This window comes from Bubalus bubalis, chromosome 11 (assembly GCF_019923935.1).
Source record: "Bubalus bubalis isolate 160015118507 breed Murrah chromosome 11, NDDB_SH_1, whole genome shotgun sequence".
In the NCBI taxonomy this organism is placed as follows: Eukaryota; Metazoa; Chordata; class Mammalia; order Artiodactyla; family Bovidae; genus Bubalus; species Bubalus bubalis.
The window spans coordinates 81,829,918-81,851,379 of NC_059167.1; the positions used below are offsets into that span (position 1 = coordinate 81,829,918).

General features: G+C 40.2%; 1 pseudogene; it reads right to left on the bottom strand.

Annotated features, from left to right (window-relative positions):
- Window positions 1-6,519: 6,519 nt before the first annotated feature.
- Window positions 6,520-20,491, bottom strand: LOC102394589 (annotated as a pseudogene).
- Window positions 20,492-21,462: the final 971 nt, after the last annotated feature.

A 21,462-nucleotide genomic window follows, 5' to 3' on the forward strand; every position in this document is an offset into this window, starting at 1 on the left:
TAAACATATAAATACATGGCTTTTATAAATAAAAGGCTGACACTCTCCCCCACACACTTCATTTTTTGCTTTTTTCCCCTTTTTTGGGAGCCAGACATTAAAGACTAGGACATTCAAAAACAACTGTATATATAAGGAAATTTAGAAAGTAACTGTGCAAGCATAAGGCTCAGAAAAGACCTAAGAAGACCTTTAAGTTTACATCTCAGGCTGATCCTCAGCACAGAGACAACTTACAATTAAAAAAAAAAAAAACTAGCAATCCTTGGAGAAAGGGGAGAATCTGACTTTCAGAGTTTCCACATTATTACATTCAAATATCCAGTATTCAGCTACCAAAAAAAAAAAAAAAAAGCCATACAAAGAAACAATAAAGTATGAGCCATTCAAAGGGAAAAAAATCAGCAGAAACTGACCTTGGAAAAGCCAAGATGACAGATATACTAGACAAAGACCTTAAAATAACTGTCTTAAAGATGCTCAAAGAACTAAAGGAAAATGTGAAGAAAGTCAGGAAAACAATTGGTGAGTGAAATAAAAATATCAAGAGATAGAAAACTTTAAAAAATAATTCTTGAGCTGAAAATTACAATAACCTGAAAAATTCACTGGAGAGATTCAAAGGCAGATTTGAGCAGGCAGAAGTAAGAATCAGTGAGCTTGAAGATAGGACAATGGAAATTATCAAGTCTGAGGAACAGAAGAAAAATTGAAGAAAAGTGGACAGAGCCTGTGGGTCAACATCAAGTGGTCCAACTTATGGACCAGGGGGGTCTTAGAAGAAGATGACAGAGAAAGGAAGAGAGAGAATATTTTTTAAAATAATGATTAAAAATGTTTCCAAATTTGACAAAAGATATGAGCATGAACATCCAAGAAGCTCAATAAGCTCTAAGTTAGATGAACCCAGAGACATATTAAGTTGCTCCACAAATCTGTGCACAGTGTTCTTTATGACTTTTCTCTACCACACACCACCTCACTTCCAATTTGACTCCACCCTCCTCCCACCATTTCCCCCACTTCTTGGTGTTAGTCTAAAGATAAGGATAAGATAATGCACTCAATTCAGAGAAGTGCCATTTGGGCAGTTGAAGTTGACATAAACTTATACACCAGAGATGGAATCAGCTTTCCAGAGGAAAACTTCTTAAAGCTACTCATGCCTGCAGTCTGAATTGAAGATGCCTAAGTTGGAGTTATGGAGAAGGCGATGGCACCCCACACCAGTACTCTTGCCTGGAAAATCCCATGGACGGAGGAGCCTGGTAGGCTGCAGTCCACGGGGTCTCGAAGAGTCGGACACACCTGAGTGACTTCCCTTTCACTTTTCACTTTCATGCTTTGGAGAAGGAAATGGCAACCCACTCCAGTGTTCTTGCCTGGAGAATCCCAGGGACAGGGGAGCCTGGTGGGCTGCCGTCTATGGGGTCGCACAGAGTCGGACACCACTGAAGCAACTTACCAGCAGCAGCAGCAGCAAGTTGGAGTTACAGGAAGAACCACTCTCTCATCACCAGAAAGCAGACAAATTAAGTGCAATCCATAAAACTCATCTACAAACTTGAGAAACTTCAATGTACAAGGAAGTTCTTTTTCTTGATGTTACAATAAAAAATGAAAACAGAAGTGCACCCCATTAAGTCTAGAAATAGGAGGTTAAAATATAAAGATATGTCACTTTCTCTTGAGCAATCTGCAGGAGAAAGACAACAGGAAAATTTGGTCCAAGTTAAATATTCCTTAGCTGAGATAGATGACAAATTGTCCATGATTTTGAAGAATATGTTAACATCTACCCAATATCATTGCCCAAATGCACAATTTATATTCAAACTGGAATTTCAATTGGAAGGAAAGTTATGACCAACCTAGATAGCATATTCAAAAGCAAAGACATTACTTTGCCAACAAAGGTTCGTCTAGTCAAGGCTATGGTTTTTCCTGTGGTCATGTATGGATGTGAGAGTTGGACTGTGAAGAAGGCTGAGCGCCAAAGAATTGATGCTTTTGAACTGTGGTGTTGGAGAAGACTCTTGAGAGTCCCTTGGACTGCAAGGAGATCCAACCAGTCCATTCTGAAGGAGATCAGCCCTGGGATTTCTTTGGAAGGAATGATGCTAAAGCTGAAACTCCAGTACTTTGGCCACCTCATGCGAAGAGTTGACTCATTGGAAAAGACTCTGATGCTGAGAGGGATTGGGGGCAGGAGGAGAAGGGGATGACAGAGGATGAGATGGCTGGATGGCATCACTGACTCGATGGATGTGAGTCTGAGTGAACCCTGGGAGTTGGTGATGGACAGGGAGGCCTGGCGTGCTGCAATTCATGGGGTCGCAAAGAGTCGGACACGACTGAGTGACTGATCTGATCTGATCTGATATTCAAACTGCATTTGAATATTTGAAATATTCATTCCAGTATTATTTTACCTATAGTCCAAATTCAGATGTAAATGGTCTAAACATTCCAATTAAGAGTTGAAGATCAATTAGATTGGATTTTTTTTTTAAAGCAATACACAACTGTCTGCTGCCTACAGGAAATGCATTCTAGATATAAAAACACAGATATGTTCTAAGAAAATGGGGAGAAGAAAGATACACCATGCTAGCAAATCAAAAGAAAGTTTGAGCTATATTGATATCAAAGCAGATTTCAAAGTAAAGAATATTACCAGGAATAAAGAACGTCATTTCATGACAATAAAAGTGTCAATTCATATAAACTCTTAACAATCCTAAATGTTTATGTATTTAATAACAGTGCTTCCAAATACATGAAGCAAAAACTGGTAGAAATATGAGAAGTAGACAAATCCACAGTTACAGTCAGCAATTTAGCGTCTTCCACAAAAGATGTGAAAGATCCGCCCATTGACAGCTACAAACTGAAACTTCGTCGAAAAAATTTAAAAGACATAAATAAAATGAGAGATACACCTTGTTCATTGATTGGAAGACTCAATATTGTTAGATGTAATTCTCCCCAAATTAATTTATAAATTCAATACAATCTCAATCAAAATCCCAGCTGGCTTTTTTCTGGGAACTGACAAACTGATTCTAAAATTCATATGGAAATGCAAATGACTGAGAATTAACAAAACAACTTTGAAAAAGAACAACGTTGGAGAACAAATGTTACTTAATTTCAAAACTTATTTTAAAACAATAGTAATCAAGAGTGTGATATTGTTCCCCAATCTTGGAAAGTTAAATATATACCTACTTTATGACCCAGCCATTTCTCCTGAAAATATTTATCCAAGAGACTCCTGCAGACACATGTGCAGAGTGAACTCGGAGCTAGGGCTTAGCTCTCTAAATAGGCACCATGTATGGCCATGTAGATTACCGTAGTATATCCTTTTTTGACTTCTCAAGTTTTCTAACTCTCTGTTTTATCTTCATTGGAACTCAAGATATGGAAAACATCTAGAGATGTCTCTGGCCTACGCAACTGCACACAGATGTGGGGAGGTTGGTACACTATACAGTATCCTGTTCAGCTTTAAAAAGAACATCTCAGCATTGTAAATGATTTCCTTTCTACTTTTGCCACTTGATTCTAAGAACAATTTATTCCCAGAAGACTCATTAAGTAAATTGTCACTGCACTTAAATTCAACTGAAGCACAGATTATTTGATTTCAGCAAAACTGTCATAAATAAGGCTCATTACAATTATAGTAGTTCATTTTCTTCTGATGACTTGGTTTAGAAGCAGTGATTAGTTTCATCCAATCACTAAGCATTTATTCATCTGACTTGTGCTCTGATCCTGGCTGTTGAGAGTTCTCTTGGTTTTCCAGCAAGTTCACCTTTATTTTCATCAAGGACAAGAATCATCATATTTCAGGATTGGGAATATTATCTAACTTTAATCCCTACTTGATGTTTGAATTCCCTCCACAATACCCTTGCAAAATGATCTTTCATCCTGTGTCTGAATAACTCTAATGTTAAAGAATTCATTATTTCTTATGGCAGTATATTTTATCTATGGGCTGCTCTGGGCATTTGAAAATACTTTCTTAAACTGAGCTGAAAAATGTCTCCCCATAGCTCTTCCCCATTGGTCTTATAGCAATCCGAGAACCACCACTGATCAAGTCAATTCTCTTTTCCCCATGACACCTCCTCAAACGATAACACAGCTCTGTCATCCATACCCATCACACTTTGGTCTGCTCTGTTCTCTGCTAAATATCTCTAGTTCCTTCTCTAAGCACCTTTGATCATCAGATAAATAACACTTACTAGCATCACTCATCCCACCAGGAAGATATTGATTCGACTATAACTAGAAGCACATGAGCATTATCAAAATCTTAATTCAGTCCACACATTTTTTTCTGAGCTCCTAGCTCACACTTTATTTGTAGGATAAAACTGTTCTTGAAGCTACTAAATCTTTAAGTATTCTGAAAACCACTCAAGCATCACCAGCAAGCATCACTTAATTCAGATGAGTCAGAAGATTTTGAGAAGATTCTCAAGTTCTCTTGGCATCCTGCAGAGAAGCATCTTTGGACCCGGTTACAGCTGGACGTTCAATGGGGCTGTTCTCCATTTGAGTACTTCAGAGGAGAGAGGAGCATCTTGATTTCCAAGTGAGCAGGTATCTTGCTAGTCTCTACCCTTCACCTGAGGTTACCCTTCAAATGGTAATGTGAAGCCCCCTACAGGACTGAGCCACCAAAGTTGCCCTCTGTGGGCTATAACTTGATAAGGCACTCCTGTTTGGCCTCCACGTTGCAGTGATCCTACTTTCTATCTCCCCCGGTGTGTTCCTTTCATGGGAACACTTCCTAAAAACCATTTTTACACAAATCCTTGCCTCAGGGTCAACTTTGGGGATTCACTTCACTCCCAAGTCACCATCAAGCAGGCCCTGGATATCAGTGATTATTCTAGAATCTCAACCTGAAGCTCTACTTGCTAGGGTCACTCCTGGGTCCAAGTTATCTTAATTTGTTCCCTTGAAAGAAGGCCCTGAGATAAAGACCTTGGTACCAATCGTTTATTTATTTATTTAGGCTATGCTGGGTCTTCGTTGCAGTGTGTGGGCTTCTCACTTTGGTGGCTTCTCTTGTTGCAGAGCGCAGGCTCTAAGGCATGCAGGCTTTAGTAGTTGTGGTGCATAGGCTTAGTTGCCCTGGGTCATGTGGGATCTTCCCGGACCAGAGATCAAACCCATGTCCCCTTCACTGGCATTGGCAGGCAGATTCTTAACCACTGAACCACCAGGGAAGTTCCCAGGTAGTTTATTTGGTATGTAGTCCTAGGAAGTAGGAGTAAAGGAGCGGGAAGTGTGACATAGGCTTGGTGAAATCCTTTCAGGGTCCTTGGTAGAAACACCCAACTGTCACTAGCATATTCCTCACTGCATTTGTGTAACTAGTGTCTTCTAGGTCCTCCAGGGGACCACGATAGGTCAACAGATTCTTGGTCACATCTTTGAGGCCTCCTCAGCTCAGATAACCAGGCTATCTCAGCTCTGCTCCTTCAACATGATGCTCTAGTTGGCTAGCCCAGGCTTGCAAACATGGAGGCAGAGGTCCTAATACATAGATCAGAAACACACAAGGACTCTGGAGACCAGAGCTCAGAACTAGCACATGGTCACTTTTGTACTAGGAAAGAACAAATCTGACTTCAGGTTGGATCTGTCTCTTTTACTTTAACCTTTATATTCTATTGCTTTTGCTACAAGTTAATCACTAAAAGGGATGCTGCCCATAGCTTCTGTGTATAGGGAAGCTATAGGCAACATCCCTTTTAGTGATTAACTTATACTTAGTGCCCCCTCTCTGAGAACCCTGCCTCCCATGCCTGAGTGTTTAAGCTAAAACACCTTTGTTTAAGCTCGCAGGAAACATTCTGACCAGGATCACCTGTGAATGGCTGCAGGAAAGAGAAAATTAACACATCCCGTCTGGAAATGTTTGCAACAACCCATCCCCTTTTTTCTTTACCTCTTCACCGCCCTTCTTTGTTCTATAAAAGAGAACCTGGGCAACATGGTTCTTTAGGACACTAGTCCATCATCTTCTCAGTCTCTGGCTTTCCAAAGAAAGTTACTATTCTTTGCCCCAACACCTCATCTCTTGACTGATTGGCCTGTGGAGCAGTGGGCAGTATGAGCCAGTAACACTTTCACTCATTCTATTGGCCAAAATAAGTCACAATGCCAACCCAGATTCAAGGGAAGGGAAAATAGACTTCACCTTTTCATGAAAGGAGGTTTAAACTCACATTGCAAAAGGCATGGGTACAGGGAGTAGCGAAAAATTGTGGGTATTCCTTTAAACTACTACAAAAAGCTATGTAGAAACTAAAAGCAATAAATTACTGCCATACACAGCATGGATGACTCTCACAAGTAGTGCTGAATGAAATAAACCAGACATCAAATAATGTATACTGTACTATCCTATTAATGTAAATTCAGAAACAGGCAAAACTTAAGTATAGGGTTTATAGATACATGCTGAATAAAGTATTTTTTTAAGTTGTTTCAAAGTAGTTTATTTAGGGGTTCCATTTTCACTCCTCAATAGATTTTATGTATTTCTCATATGCTTCTTCACTCATTAGTTCATCTAGTTCTGAAGGGTTACTGAATGTCATCTTGATCAGCCAAACATCTTCATAACAAGACTTGTTGACAAGTCCTGGATTTTCTGCTAGAGCTTTATTAATTTCAGTTACTTCTCCTGATAGAGGAGAATAGAGTTCACTAGCAGCTTTCACACTTTCCAAAGCACCAAATTCCTCTTGTTTGTTCAACTTTGTCCCAACTTCAGGCAGACTACAGTAAACAACATCTCCCAAAACTTCCCGTGCAAAATTGCTGATTCCCACTGTTCCTACACCATTTTCTGTTGTTACCCATTCGTGTTTTTCTGTGAATTTCCACACTGACAGTAGAGTGGGGCCGGTGCACAGCGCCCGACGGCATCTGCTCGCAGTCCCCAGGGCCGTGGCGAGCAGGGCGCGCTGGGTGCGGAGATGGCGCACAGGCTGCCGACCGCGGCCTGCACGCTCCGCACAGCGCGCAGTGCCGTGTTTGCTGAATAAAGTATTTTTTGACTTTTTATTTTGTATTAAGGTATAGTTGCTTAACAATGTTGTGATAGTTTCAGGTGAACAGCAAAGGGACTCAGCCATACATAATACATATATCCATTCTCCCCCATACTCCTCTCCCATTTAGGTTACCACATAACATTGAGAAGAGTTTCATATGCTATACAGTAGGTCCTTATTGGTTATCCATTTTAAATATAGCAGTTGTGTACATGTTCATCACTAATTCCTCAACTATCCCTTCCTCCCATCCTTCCTCCCAGCAACCATGAATTTGTTCTCTGAGGCTATGAGTATCTTTCTGCTTTTAAGTAAGATCATTTGTATCATTTCTTTGCAGATTCCATGTATAAGGGATGTCATAACGATATTTCTCCTTTGACTTACTTCATTCAGTATGACAGTCTCTAGGTCCATCCTTATTGCTGTAAATAGCATTATTTCATTCTTTTTAATGGCTGAATAATATTCCATTGTAGGTATGTAGCACATCTTCTTTATCCATTCCTTGTCAATGAACATTTAGGTTGCTTCCCTGTCTTGGCTATTACAAACAATGCAGTGAACATTGCGATGAACATTTGGGTGCATGTATCCTTTCAGATTATGTTTTTCTCTGGATATATGCTTGGGAATGGGATTGCAGGCTCATACAGTAGCTCTATTTCTAGTTTTTTAAGAAGCCTCCATACTGTTCTCCACAGTGGCTGCACCAAAGATGCTGGAGTAGAAGGACAGGTGCTCGTTTTCTCCTGCGAGAGCACCGTAATCACAACTCGCTGCTGAACAACCATCGACAGGAGGATGCTGGAACCCACCAAAGAAAGACACCCCACATTCAAAGAAAAAGGAGAAACTGCAACAAAACGGTAGGACGGGCACAATCACAACAAAATGAAATCCCATATCCACCAGATAAGTGACCCACAAACGAGAACAATAATACCAAAAAAGTTCTCCCAGTGGTGTGAAGGTTCTGAGCCCCACGTCAGGCTTCCCAACCTGGAGATCCAGCAAAGATACAGTCAGATTCAAACCCAGGGAATCTGACTTTGAAAGCCAGTGGGATGGAATAAAGTATTTTTTAAAGAAGGGGAATGATTATCATAAGTGTTAGGATGGTAGTTACTTTGGGATTGGTAGTTACTTTAAGAATAGTGGAAAGACATTATGACTGACAAGCAACACACAGCAGCTTCTGGGTTATTGGCAGTGGTCCATTTCTTAACCTGAGTAGTAATTAGCTGGGTGTTCATTTAAAATCATTAAGTGGTAGATTTATGCCTTATTTTTCTTTGTGCTATATCTCATGATAAAAAAATTAAATACTGTATGATATGAGCATAAGAATAAAAAATGGACAATGGAGCAAAGAACTGAGAAACAATTCACACCCACAGATGAGAATTAGATATATAGTAAATATTGCATCACAATTTAATGACAAAGGAAGGACATGTTGTTTAAAAGAAGATGCTGGAAAGACTGATTCACTACAGGGAGAAAAATAAAACTGAATTCCTTACTTTCTAACATGTACACAGAGCTCCAAAAAATTAAAGACCTCAAGGCAAAAGGTTATAAGCTAATGGTAAATATTGTGGATTAATGTCTTTCTGACATACAAGGCAAGGAAGGACTTCTAAAGAAAAGTACAAGAAGAAATCATAAGGCCAAAGCTAATTAAGTTAATTGCATCAAATTAAGAAATTGTGTTCACTGAAGCACATCATGATCAAAGTTGACAAACAGATGACAAATTAAACATTATTTGTTCTATCTAAAACTTATTTTTTTAAAAATGAATATCTAACATATACAAGGAACTCTTAAAAAATTAAAAAACAGGAACCCCAAAAGATAAATGGGCAAAGGAAATGAAAAGACGATTTACGGAAGGAGAAATAAAAAAAGCTGGCAAGCATGTGAAGAGAAGCTCAAACTTACTACTTATCAGAATAATACAAAGTTTTAAAATAATAAGATATTACTTTACTAAGCTGGCAAAAATATAAAGCTGAGAATACCAAGTATTGGCAGGGATGGTGGGATCGTGGGACCTCTTATACTGTTGGTGGGCATGTGAACTGGTGCAAAAAGGCTAGAGAACAATCAGACAGTTCTTAGTCATATGTCATTGCATTTCGTGACCAGCAAGCCCCACTTCTGGATATATGTTTCAAAAAAAAAATTCCACTTAAATTCACAGGATGACATCACTAAGAAGGTTTATTCCACTGTTTGTGGTGGCAAGGAGCTAGAGGTGACCCAACTGGAAAATAAGAAGGAGTACTGTACTACAGTTAGAAGCAACAGTTACACATACCAGAGCAATATGCATCACGCCAAGTAAAAACAGGGAGGAAATAATGAGACTTAGAGCCCATACCACTTATATAAATGAATATACCATACCCAACAGACAGTAACATCTTACAAGAACACGTACAACTGAAAGCACATACATTGAACTGGATGGTTTTCTGTGAGGGGAAAGAGGCAAAGAGCTATGGGACAACATTAAACTCACCAACATTCTCATTATAGGGGTCCCAGGAGGAGAAGAGAGAGAGAGAAAGGACCTGAGCAGTTATTTGAAGAGATAATAGCTGAAAGTTTCCCTATTATGGGAAAGGAAACAGCCACCCAAGTCCAGAAAGCATAGAGAGTCCCAGGTAGGATAAACCCAAGGAAGAGCACACTGAGACATGTAGTAATCAACTGACAAAAACTAAAAGCAACAAGGGGAAAATGACAAATAACATTCAAAGAAACTTCCATAAGGTTATCAACTGATTTCTCAGTAGAAACTCTGCAGGCCAGAATAGAGAGGCATGATATGTTTAAAGTGATAAAAGGGAAGAACCTACAACCAAGAATACTCTACCCAGCAAGGCTCTCATTCAGATTTTTTTGAGAAATCGAAAGCTTTACAGACAAGCAAAAGCTAATAGAATTCAGCACCACCAGGCCAGCTTTTCAACAAATGCTAAAGGACTGCCACTAGGCACGGATGAGACTAGCAACTTAAAATAACCTTGCACACATATAGACTGCTATATCAAAACCTCATGGGAACAGCAAACCCCAAAACTACAATAGACACACACACAAAAGAGAAAGCAACCCAAACACAACATTAAAGATGGTCATCAAACCACGAGAGAAGAGAACAAAAGAGGAAGAGAAGGAAAAAAAGACCTACAAAATCAAAGCCAAGGGACTTCCCTGGTGGTCCAGCAGTTAAGAATCCACCTTCCAATGCAGGAAACACGTGTTCAATCCCTGGTCCAGGAGGATCACAAATGGCCCATGTGCCACAACTACTGAGCCCATGAGTTGCAACTGCGGAAGCCCAAGCACCCTAGAGTCTGTGATTTGCAACAAGAGGAGCCACCACAACGAGAAGTCTGAGCACCTCAAGTAAAGAAAGCCCTCATGCACAAACAAATTATGTATATTTTAAAAATAAAATATAATTAATTAATAATAAAAATAAATAAAGTGGATAACCAACAAGGACCTATTGTATAGCATAGTATTATGTAACAAGCTAAATGGGAAAAGAATTTGAGAAAGAATAGATACATGTATATGCATAACTGAATCACTTTGGTGTACATCTCAAACTAGCACAACCTTGTCAATCAACTGTACTCTAACATAAAATAAAAAGTTTTTTTAAAAAACAACAAAGTTCCCTCAAAACAAAGGGAAAACCTCAAAGAGAACAGGGAGGTTTGAAATGAAAAATAAAATCTTTCTTCCTCCATAGTTTTTCTTTTCATGGCATCTGCTGCTAATGTGAATGTGTGTACTGCACATTTTGTAGAAAAATACTGGATCACTTACTAGCACATTTTTTTTTTAATTTCTATCACATTATTCTCTACCTTTTTCTCTTTGCTTCAGAATCTATTTTGGAAACATCCTTTTAAGCACCTACAAACCTATCTCCTTTATTAACAGCGATACTATACTGATATCCTTCAACTTAAGTGTCCTACTAACAGATATTTACATTTGCTTTTTAAGTTGTTTGCTATTAAACAAGTTCACTTTTCAAATTGCCATTAAACAATATCTTGCAAACATTTTGCGCATAAATTTCAGGGAAATTTTAGCAAGCATATTCACAGTGTAAACCCCAAGTAGTGAAATTTCTCAATCCACACAGTCAAAATATACATACAATTAAATATTTGATAGATATTGCCAAACTGCTTTCCCATAAGTTGCAACAAAATAAAGCCCCATCAAAAAACATCTAAAAGTACTTACTTCCCCATAATTTTGCTAGCTCTGGATATTATAAAGCTTTTCTTTTTCTCCAATCTAAAAGTTGAAAGATTATTGATGTTTTGATCTCCATGTTTTTAAATATGAATGAGATGAATATGTTTCCATAATTTTATAAACCATTTATACTTTTCCTGTGAACTGTCTGTTCTTATAACTTGCCTATATTCTTCTGAGTTGTTTTACTTTCTCTCACTCATTTGCATGAGGGTTATTTTGCAAATTAAGGCAATTAGCCATTTTATCATATGTTCTGCAATTACACTTTCACAGTCTGTCTTGTCTTTTGCCAAACAGAAGTTCAAATTTTTACACAGATTTTTCAATCTGTTCCTTTATGGCTTCTGGGAACAGATATTTTAAATTTTATTTTGTCACTTGAAAGTTTAAGTGCTTTTCTGAGAGGGCTGATTGAAGTGTCTGAGGTAAAAAGGGAGAAGGGGAATAATTGAGACAGTTGCCACTTTAAGGCAGAACAAGGAAGTTAAACAAAGAGGTGGCAGGGGTGTTGGTGGCAGTAGAAATAGTAGGCCAGCTGAGGTCCATTCCAAGGGGGAAGCACCCAGCACAGCCTGCTGGGTCCTTTCGCTTACTGGGAGCTCTTAGCTACACCAGTGAGCAGCCCAGACTGGTCATGAGATCTGACAAAACACACCTAGTTCTTCCTGGTCACATCAGGGAAGGGACTTCCCAGCTAACTGAAATTCATAATTTCAGTTAAAATTGATCATTATCTGGGTCTTTGGAGACATTTCAAAATAGGGTGTCATTGTTTATTAAGCTGGCAAAATTGAGCGTACTTATAAACCTCTCAGTTTGAGTTTCTCCATCAAGTGTCCAAGAGAGATGAAGACTGAAAAATAATCATAAACATGTCTTAAACTTTGCAAATTGGGTGATGTTGAAACTGGCCAGTGATGGCCAGTGACAGAGCAGCTCCATTAGCAATTTAGAGTGCTTTTGAAGCCTCCTATGGCAGCGAGGGTAGAACTGTGGTCATTTAGTTGAACGCATCTCAGTTTTGGATTTGTGATAGAGAAGGACATTGACAGGTGGTTAGCACTGTGTATCGCACAAACCGATGATGTCAGCCTCGCCCTCTGGATTTACCTGTCCAACCTTCCCTGACACACCGCTGAATATCTGGCAGGGGTGAGGGAGCTCTACAAGGTTTACAAAAAATCAGAAGGAAATTTTCATGTCCCCAGCTGCCCTACAAGAGGTTTGCTGTTACAAATGTCACAAAACTTGGATTATGTAGCCTGGAAGTGAATTGTACCTATATATATTAAAGAAAACTGGGGTTGAGGGGGCTTCTCTGGTGGTCCATTGGCTAAAACTTCACACTCCCAATGCAGGGGGTCTGGGTTCAATCACTGGTGAAGGAACTAGATCCCGCATTCCACATCTAAAAATCAGCGCTGCCAAATAAACATTAAAAAAAAAAAAAAAGAACTGAATTGTATTGTGGATTTTTCTGTCTCTTGCAATTGTCTCATTCTGTTTTATACTTTACTAGCATTTGTATGTTACTGGCAATTTTTGAAGGTGTGAGATGGAAGAGGAGAGTTCTAGGCTGAGCCCTACGGGCAATTCTGATAAATGATGAAGAATTACAATCTTCTGAGTCATTCCACTGCACCATTGCAAAAAAAAAAAAACGGCCTAAGGAAAAAAACAAAACAAAACTCCTCTTTATGATGAAAACTACCCCACAACGGATTTTACACATGTTGATAATCCAAGTCATCCTAGTGCACTGTGCTTCGTTTGAGGCGAAAAACTTACAAATGCAGCAACAGCTCCAGCAAAATGGAAAAGCCACTTAACAATAAATTACAGCCATTTGACCCAGAAAAGGGCTGAATATTTCTAATGGCTACTGGAAGCTCAAAGCAAACAGAGAAAATCTTTCATTTACAAAAAAAAAAAAAAAGTCAGTGAAAAAGCTCAGGAAGCAAGTGATGGAGTAGGAAACTTGCTGCCTGAAAAGGACAAGTTCCAGAGACATGGAAACCTCCCAATTACAGCGTGTAAAATTATAGTGAGTAAAATACGTGGACAGACTCGCCACAAGACACTGAAAACTGTCCGTAGCAGGATACATTGATGTATTTATGACTTCTCATATGATCCTAAAAAGGTTTTTATGTAATAAACTGAAAACAACCTCTTCTGTATCCAGGTTGGTAAGTTGACAGCTTTCACCAATGAATGACATGCTACAACATTCATTAATGGGTAAATAACAGTAAAATTCAAGAAAATTTTTCTACTGCAAAGTGGTACCTGAGACAATCAAAAGCCAAGATAAATTTCCTATTTTGCTCAGTATCTGGAAATGAAAGGTGTATCTCGGAGGATATTGGCACTGGTACTGATGATGCCCTGTGGACAGTTGGCTTTTATAAAACGCTTTGCCCCTTGTGTAAGATGAGAGAGTCCTGACATAATCACAACACACTGCTTTCTTCCCAGAAAGGTGACGGTGTCAGAAAGTCTAGGAGATCAAATGAAAAAGTTCTGAATGGTGGTACAAAAATGGTCAACTTGGGACTTCCCTGGCAGTCCAGTGATTAGGGATCCGCCTTCCAACTCAGGGGATAGAGGTTCAATCCTCGGTCAGGTAGTAAGATCCCACAAGTTGCAGAGCAACCAAGCTGGCCCGCCACAACTATTGAGCCTGCACGCCACTACTAAGACCTGATGCAGCCAAAAATAACATAAATAAAATTTTTTTAAAAATGGTAAAGAATCTGCCTGCAATGCAGGAGACCCAGGTTCAATCCCTGGGTCAGGAAGATCCCCTGGAGAAGAGAATGGCTACCCACTCCTGTATTCTTGCCTGGAGAATTCTGTGGACAGAGGAGCCTGGTAGATTACAGTCCATGAGATCACAGAGTTGGACACAACTGAGAGACTAACACTTTCACAACTTTATAAACAAAGACCTGGTCACTCAAGAGTGTCTTTGAAGCTGGAGTTAAACCTGAACAAAGAACATATAAAAATCTCTGTTACATAGTGAAGCCTCTGGGCTCAGCAGAGGTAGACTTCTAACAGGGTGCTGTGCGTGCTCAGTCGCTCAGGGGTGTCGGACCCTTTGCGACCCCAAGAACTACAGCCTGCCTGGCTCCTTTGTCCATGGGATTTTCCAGGCAAGGATACTGGAGTGGATGGCCAGGGTGTTTAAGCTCAAAGGTGAATGTCTGGAGTATGTTCCAGAAAGTCCTGGGCCAGATTTTGCTGAGTGCTTAAAAGATAATATGGAGAAGGAAATGACAACCCACTCCAGTACTCTTGCCTGGAAAATCCCATGGACAGAGAAGCCTGGTAGACTACAATCCATGGGATCTCAAAGAGTTGGACACAACTGAGCGACTTCACTTCACTTCACTTTAAAGATAATAATGACTGCAGAAACACATCTACCTAGCAGACCCTTTTTATCACCCGAGCCAGTTGAACAAGCCAATGAATGGCTGGGGAAAAATATTTTGGCTTCAATTGACAAGATTTAAAGGAAATGAAATCTTTGAAAAAATCACGTTGTAAAAGGAGATCTTAAAGTATTTCTGCTCCTGTTTGGACTTGAGAGTGAGGAAGAGAGTAGGTAAGTATGAAAGTCCCAGCTTACTGGGATCATTACATGGGGTAGGAAAAAAGAAAGTCGACGTGTAGAAAAGAGAAAAAAGTTGAGGTGATACGGGAAAAAGTCACTGGATCATACTATTCTCCTCCCATAGGAAGCATTCTATAGGAAAGTCTCTAGTGGGTGTCCTCCGAATCCACCCTGTTAGTCTGAGTACGCACTTATGATGACATAAACCAGCTTTTCTTGCCTCTATCTCCTGCTTATTTTAGGCAATCAGTGTTCAGGTGCCTGTTCCAATTCTCTATCAAGGGCTTCCCAGGTGGCTCAGTGGTAAAGAATCTGCCTGCCAATGCAGGAGATGCAGGAGATGAGGGTTTGATTCCTGGGTTGGGAAGATGCCCTGGAAGAGGAAATGGCAACCCACTCCAGTACTGTTGCCTGAAAAATCCTATGGACAGAGAAACCTGGTGGGCTATGATCCATGGGGTCACAAAGAGTCAGACACAACTGAGTGACTGAGTACATTCTCTATCAAACTACTACTCTGAGGATGAGTGTGTTCCTTGAGCTGAAGAAATGTGACTCAGTGGTCCAAATTGGTACAGTATCTTGTTAACTGAGGTAAATACCATGATCATCAGAAAACTAATCCACCAGGGTTTGCATACAAAGTATATCAGGCCCTTCATAGGAGGAGCCCCCCTAAGCATTTATAGGAAGAATAATCCCCCTTCTTCAGAGTAAACAAGTGTTATCATAGCTTTTTATCCAGTCCATTGGTTTAGGAATAATCTCCCGTGTGTCTGGGTCATACATAGATATCTGTATTTGTTTAGTAGTGAGCTATGGGTACTACATCAACAAAAATGTATTCTTCCATTTTGCAATATTCTAAGCCAAGATGTTGCCCCTAAATCAGTGACTCTCACAATCTTTTATTTTAAATTTTTAGTTATTTATTTACTTGTTTCATTTTTGACTGCACTGAGTTTTTGTTGCTGTGCTCAAGCTTTCTCTAGTTGCAGCATGTGGGAGATAACTACTTCACACTCTACGCTCTGGTTTCAGTAGATTCTTGGTCTTGCTGTCTTCCAACCTGGACAAACTTCTTAGTGACCAAAGGTTGTAGACATGCTGTCTGCTGTCCCAGCAAAAATTTTCCCTTCAGAGGTGGCCCTAAGGCTAGCGACCACATCTCAGACTGGCTGAATCTGAACTTGGTTCATCATCAGATTCTACTCTGTCACTCTTCTACTTCCAGTTTAGCTATTACAGATAATTAGTCAGTTAGGTCAGTTCAGTCGCTCAGTTGTGTCCAACTCTTTGCGACCCCATGAACCACAGCACACCAGGCCTCCCTGTCCATCACCAACTCCCGGAGTCCACCCAAACCCATGTCCATTGAGTAGGTGATGCTATCCTCTGTCGTCCCCTTCTCTTCCTGCCCTCAATCTTTCCCAGCATCAGGGTCTTTTCAAATGAGTCAGTTCTTCACATCAGGTGGCCAAAGTATTGGAGTCTCGGCTTCGGCGTTAGTCCTTCCAGTGAACACCCAGGACTGATCTCCTTTAGGATGGACTGGTTGGATCTCCTTGAAGTCCAAGGGACTCTCAAGAGTCTTCTCCATTACAGATAATAATAACCACGAATTGTATATGTAGCTTGCTTCTTGTTATTTTCCATTTCCTTATGTATCCAATGAGCCAACTCCTCAGCATCTGAGTCTACCATTTCCAAATTCCAATAATAACTTTTACCTCTACTGACTGATCACAGTGCTGACTTAGTTCCACACCGTGGATAACTTGGTAGCCATCCAGGAATTGAAGGTTTGTCAATCCCTGCCCTCTCAGCCTTTTTCTTCCCAAACCATGTGTTTCAGTAAGTCAGGGTTGATCTAGCAAATCCCAATCCAGATTTCAGCTGCAAAATTAGCCAACTGTGAAGCTGGGGGAATAGCTCATAAAACCACCCTCACTCCTGACACCAACTGCAATTTTGGAGAGCCTCAAATTTCAATACTTCACTGCTGCTGCTACTGCTGCTAAGTCACTTCAGTAGTGTCCGACTCTGTGTGACCCCATAGACGGCAGCCACCAGGCTCCCCCATCCCTGGGATTCTCCAGGCAAGAACACTGGAGTGGGTTGCCATTTCCTTCTCCAATGCAGGAAAGTGAAAAGTGAAAAGTGAAAGTGAAGTCACTCAGTCGTGTCTGACTCTTCGCGACCCCATGGACTGCAGCCTACCAGGCTCCTCCATCCATGGGATTTTCCAGGCAAGAGTACTGGAGTGGGGTGCCATTGCCTTCTCCTAGAAGAATTCAAAGGGCTCGCTAGAAGCTGTTATACTCACAGTTTATTACAGGAAGGGGACACAGATTAAGATCAGCCAAGGGGAGAGACACATAGGGCAGAGTGCAGGAAAAGTGCCACATGGGGTTTCTTCTCCCCATGGAAGGAAGACAGCATCACTTCCCTGGCATGGATGGATGACAGTACATGCAGAATATTGCCAACCAGGGAATCTCAAATAAGCCTTGGTATGGAGTCTTCGTAACCCACTCCAGTACTCTTGCCTGGAAAATCCCATGGATGGAGGAGCCTGGTAGGCTGCAGTCCATGGGGTCGCTAAGCAGACACTACTGAGCGACTTCACTTTCACTTTTTACTTTCATGCATTGGAGAAGGAAATGGCAACCCACTCCAGTGTTCTTGCCTGGAGAACCCCAGGGACGGGGGAGCCTGGTGGGCTGCTGTCTATGGGGTCACACCGAGTCGGACATGACTGTAGCAACTTAGCAGCAGCAGCAGCAGCACCATGGAGAGTCTTCACTGGGACCCCATAGTGTAGGCATGGTTGAGTGAAACATATCTGATCTCAGTTTCCAGCCCCCTTAGAAGGTCACAATGTTATCATTCCACTGGCCCAAGGCTCTCATGCAAACAAAGACACTCCATCGGGCATAACATTCCAGGGCTTAGAAATTACCTCCCAGAAGCTGGGTGCAAAGACCAGACATCATTTTTGGACAATGGTTAAATTTGAACTTGTGGTTAAATTGCTCACCATCTAACAAGTCTTAAGTGTGTTAGTCACTCAGTTGTGTCCGACTCTTTGCAACCCCATGGACTGTAGCCCGCCAGGCTCTTCTGTCCATGGAATTCTCCAGGCAAGAATACAGGAGTGGGTAGCCATTCTCTTCTCCAGGGGATCTTCCCAACCCAGGGATCGAATCTGGGTCTCCTGCATTCCAGGCAGATTCTTTACCATCTGAGCCATCAGGGAAGCCCAAACAAGTCTCAGATCTTACTGAAAATATCCAGGAAGAACAGTCTTGACAAGTACAAAATTTGCAGTATTTCTTTCCTTTCCAAATAAGCATATAGCTGGGTGAAGGATCGTGTGTCTGAATCTGGATTTTCTGCATATCTTGAGAACTTGACTTTGAGGAAAGAGGAAGAACTTTGTGAACTGAATGAAGTAAATCACATGAGATTCACTAGTCTGCCCTAGAAAGTTCTGGATTTATGTAAGAGAAGAGTATCCTACCACTCATTGAAAAGCAACGAACAGTCTGCTGAATTTTCAACTTCTTAATGTGCAAGCAAGCTTTCTCCTGTTTAATGAGCATCAAGAACAAGGACAGATAACGTCTCATTTCAGGTGAAAATGAAATCCCTGTACACTTATCACAAGTTTGACCCAGAATTGAGTATTTGTGCAGTGAAAAAGCAAGCACAGGTTTTAAATGAAAAACATAGACTGTATTCTTTCTTTTTAGCTTCAAAAATAATATTTAAATGCACATGCTGCTGCTGCTGCTGCTAAGTCACTACAGTCGTGTCCAACTCTGTGCGACCCCATAGACGGCAGCCCACCATGCTCCACTGTCCCTGGGATTCTCCAGGCAAGAATACTGGAGTGGGTTGCCATTTCCTTCTCCAATGCATGCATGTTAAGTCGCTTCAGTCGTGCCCAACTCTGTGTGACCCTATGGACAGCAGCCAAGCAAGCTCCTCTGTCCACAGGATTCTCCAGGCAAGAATACTAGAGTGAGTTGCATTTCCTTCTCCATTATATGCACATATAGGTGTACAAAAGAGATCAAGAAATTTATGTGTGTGCGTAACTTCGTAATTGCTAAACTTTTATTTGAGCCTGATCATGTCAGTTAGTGAGAACATTTTTCAGTCTTAATAAAATAGTGTCTTAGGCTATTTTTATTCATATTGCTTTGGCTTGTGATTAATTGTTTTACTATTTAAAATTGTAAAATGTTTTTATATTATAGATAATATTAATTGAAATAATTTTACTACCCTTGTTTAAGTTAAATCTATCAAATTGACCTTTCAAAATTTGAATCCCTACTTTGGTTTAAGTCAGGTATTAACAGAAATGTATTGTGCTTGCCTTAAGAGTTTTTAAAATTTATGAGAAGGAAAGAAAGAGATTAATTTCAAGTAAGGTTACTTAATCTTTAGCTACCTGATTCTATTCAAGACAAATTGGCCCAAAAAAAACCCAACCTTTCTGGCTTTAAATATAGATAATTACTCTTGCATATATTAAATACCATGTACCATATCTCATTAGTATTTCTTACAGTATGACTGTATGATAAAACTTTTAGACCTACTTGGCTAATGTCAGGGGACGTTCAACTTTAAGGGATCCATATGTTTTCTTCCTTTGTGTGCCATTTCTCAAGGACTCTCTTTTTCTTATCAGTTCCTGGAAAGCAGGAACGAGCAGAGCTGCACGCAGTTCTCAGGACTGAGATCATGGGAAAGAGCACCTGCTTGGATTCCCTTCAGTGACTCTCTTCAGTGACCTTTTACTTAAAGGACTATCCATTTTGTTGCAACTGGTGGAATTTCATTCTTTTCAATGGCTGAGTAATCATTTTATTGAAGATATATAAGCATGCGTTTCTGCAGATAAAGTACCCTTGTTTCACTCAAGACTTGGGTCCCCTGTGTCCTTCTTCTCATCGACTCCAGTCCCCAGGTCCCAGTCTATGAAGACCGTGACAGGCTAAGATTTTTTTTTTAATCAAGTAGGATTTTTTTTTTTTTAACGGGAAAACCAAAGTCTCCTTGTGTGTACCTGTTCAGTTGCTAAGTCACGTCTGTCTCTTTGTGACCCCATGGGCTGCAGCCCGCCAGGCTTCCCTATCCTTCACCATTTCCTGCAGCTTGCTCAAACTCATGTCCATTGTCTCGATGATGCCATCCAACCATCTCATCCTCTGTCACCTCCTTCTTCTCTTGCCCTCAATCTTTCCCAGCAGCAGGGTCTTTCCCAATGAAAATGTGTGCACTACTGACTTGTAACAGAGTAAATATCCTTTCTGGGGAGGGGAAATCACACAAAAAGAGTAGGGTAATAAATTGGCTATAGTAAACAGATCCACAAGAAGCATCATTCTCTACTCAAAAGAACATGACTATTAATATTGGATAATTATATCTATAACTTACTATCATAGTAGTGAACCATCACTTCTGCTGTAACAGTGTTTATGCCGGAATTACTTAAGCTCTTCCCTTGAAAAATATTTCAAGCATTCCTTGCAGATAGAAAGATTGGGAATGGCCTCCCTGAGATCCTGCTACCAGTGCGTCAGTGTGACAGGTTCCCGTGCCCTCTGGCTTGCTCACTGTCTAAGCGCTAAGTGCTCTGAGGAGCAAAATTCCCCTGACAGCCAAGCCCAGGTCCCATTAACAATCTGATTTTTGTTCAACCTGAGCACCAATACCCACTTGGACATCAGCTTTACTGCAAGATTGAAACACGGCTGCTCATCTCTGTATAGTCTCATCAGTTTCTCAGTCAAAAAGTACAGAATTGCTATTAAATAAGGTAAATATACTAAATGCCGACACAAAAAATTTCCAGGACACCTTATAACATGAAAAAAGCCAAGTTACAAAGTGGTATATAGTGTGAAGCACATTTATATAAATATACCAAGTTATATAGTTACATGAGTTCCTGGCTGATTATACATTTAGAGACGTAGAGGTGAAGCTAAAGATAAATTTGGTGGCAGAGAGAGAATAGAAGGAAAAAAAATTGCCCCATCAAGAACCATGGAAAATAAAGCAATTATAGGAAAAATAAAATGTTAGATGTAGCAAATGGGATGAGAACTATTAAATAAAAAATTACAGTGTATGCATGTATATATACATATATATTATGTTTATCTGTGTAAGTATAGACATAATTATATATTTATACATAATTTTATATGATACTCCTAGAAGTCAATATCATATCATTGAATCTGATATTCATATATCTGCCTGAAGATGGGGAAAACTGGCTCTTTCTTGGGGCAGGAACACGGAGTTATACCTTCATGACCTGAATCATATTATTATTTGTTCTGAATAAAATAATCAAAAAGATAAACAAATACTTTCAAGAGTAGGTTCTAATGCCAGTTACCTGTCAAAGACGTAAAT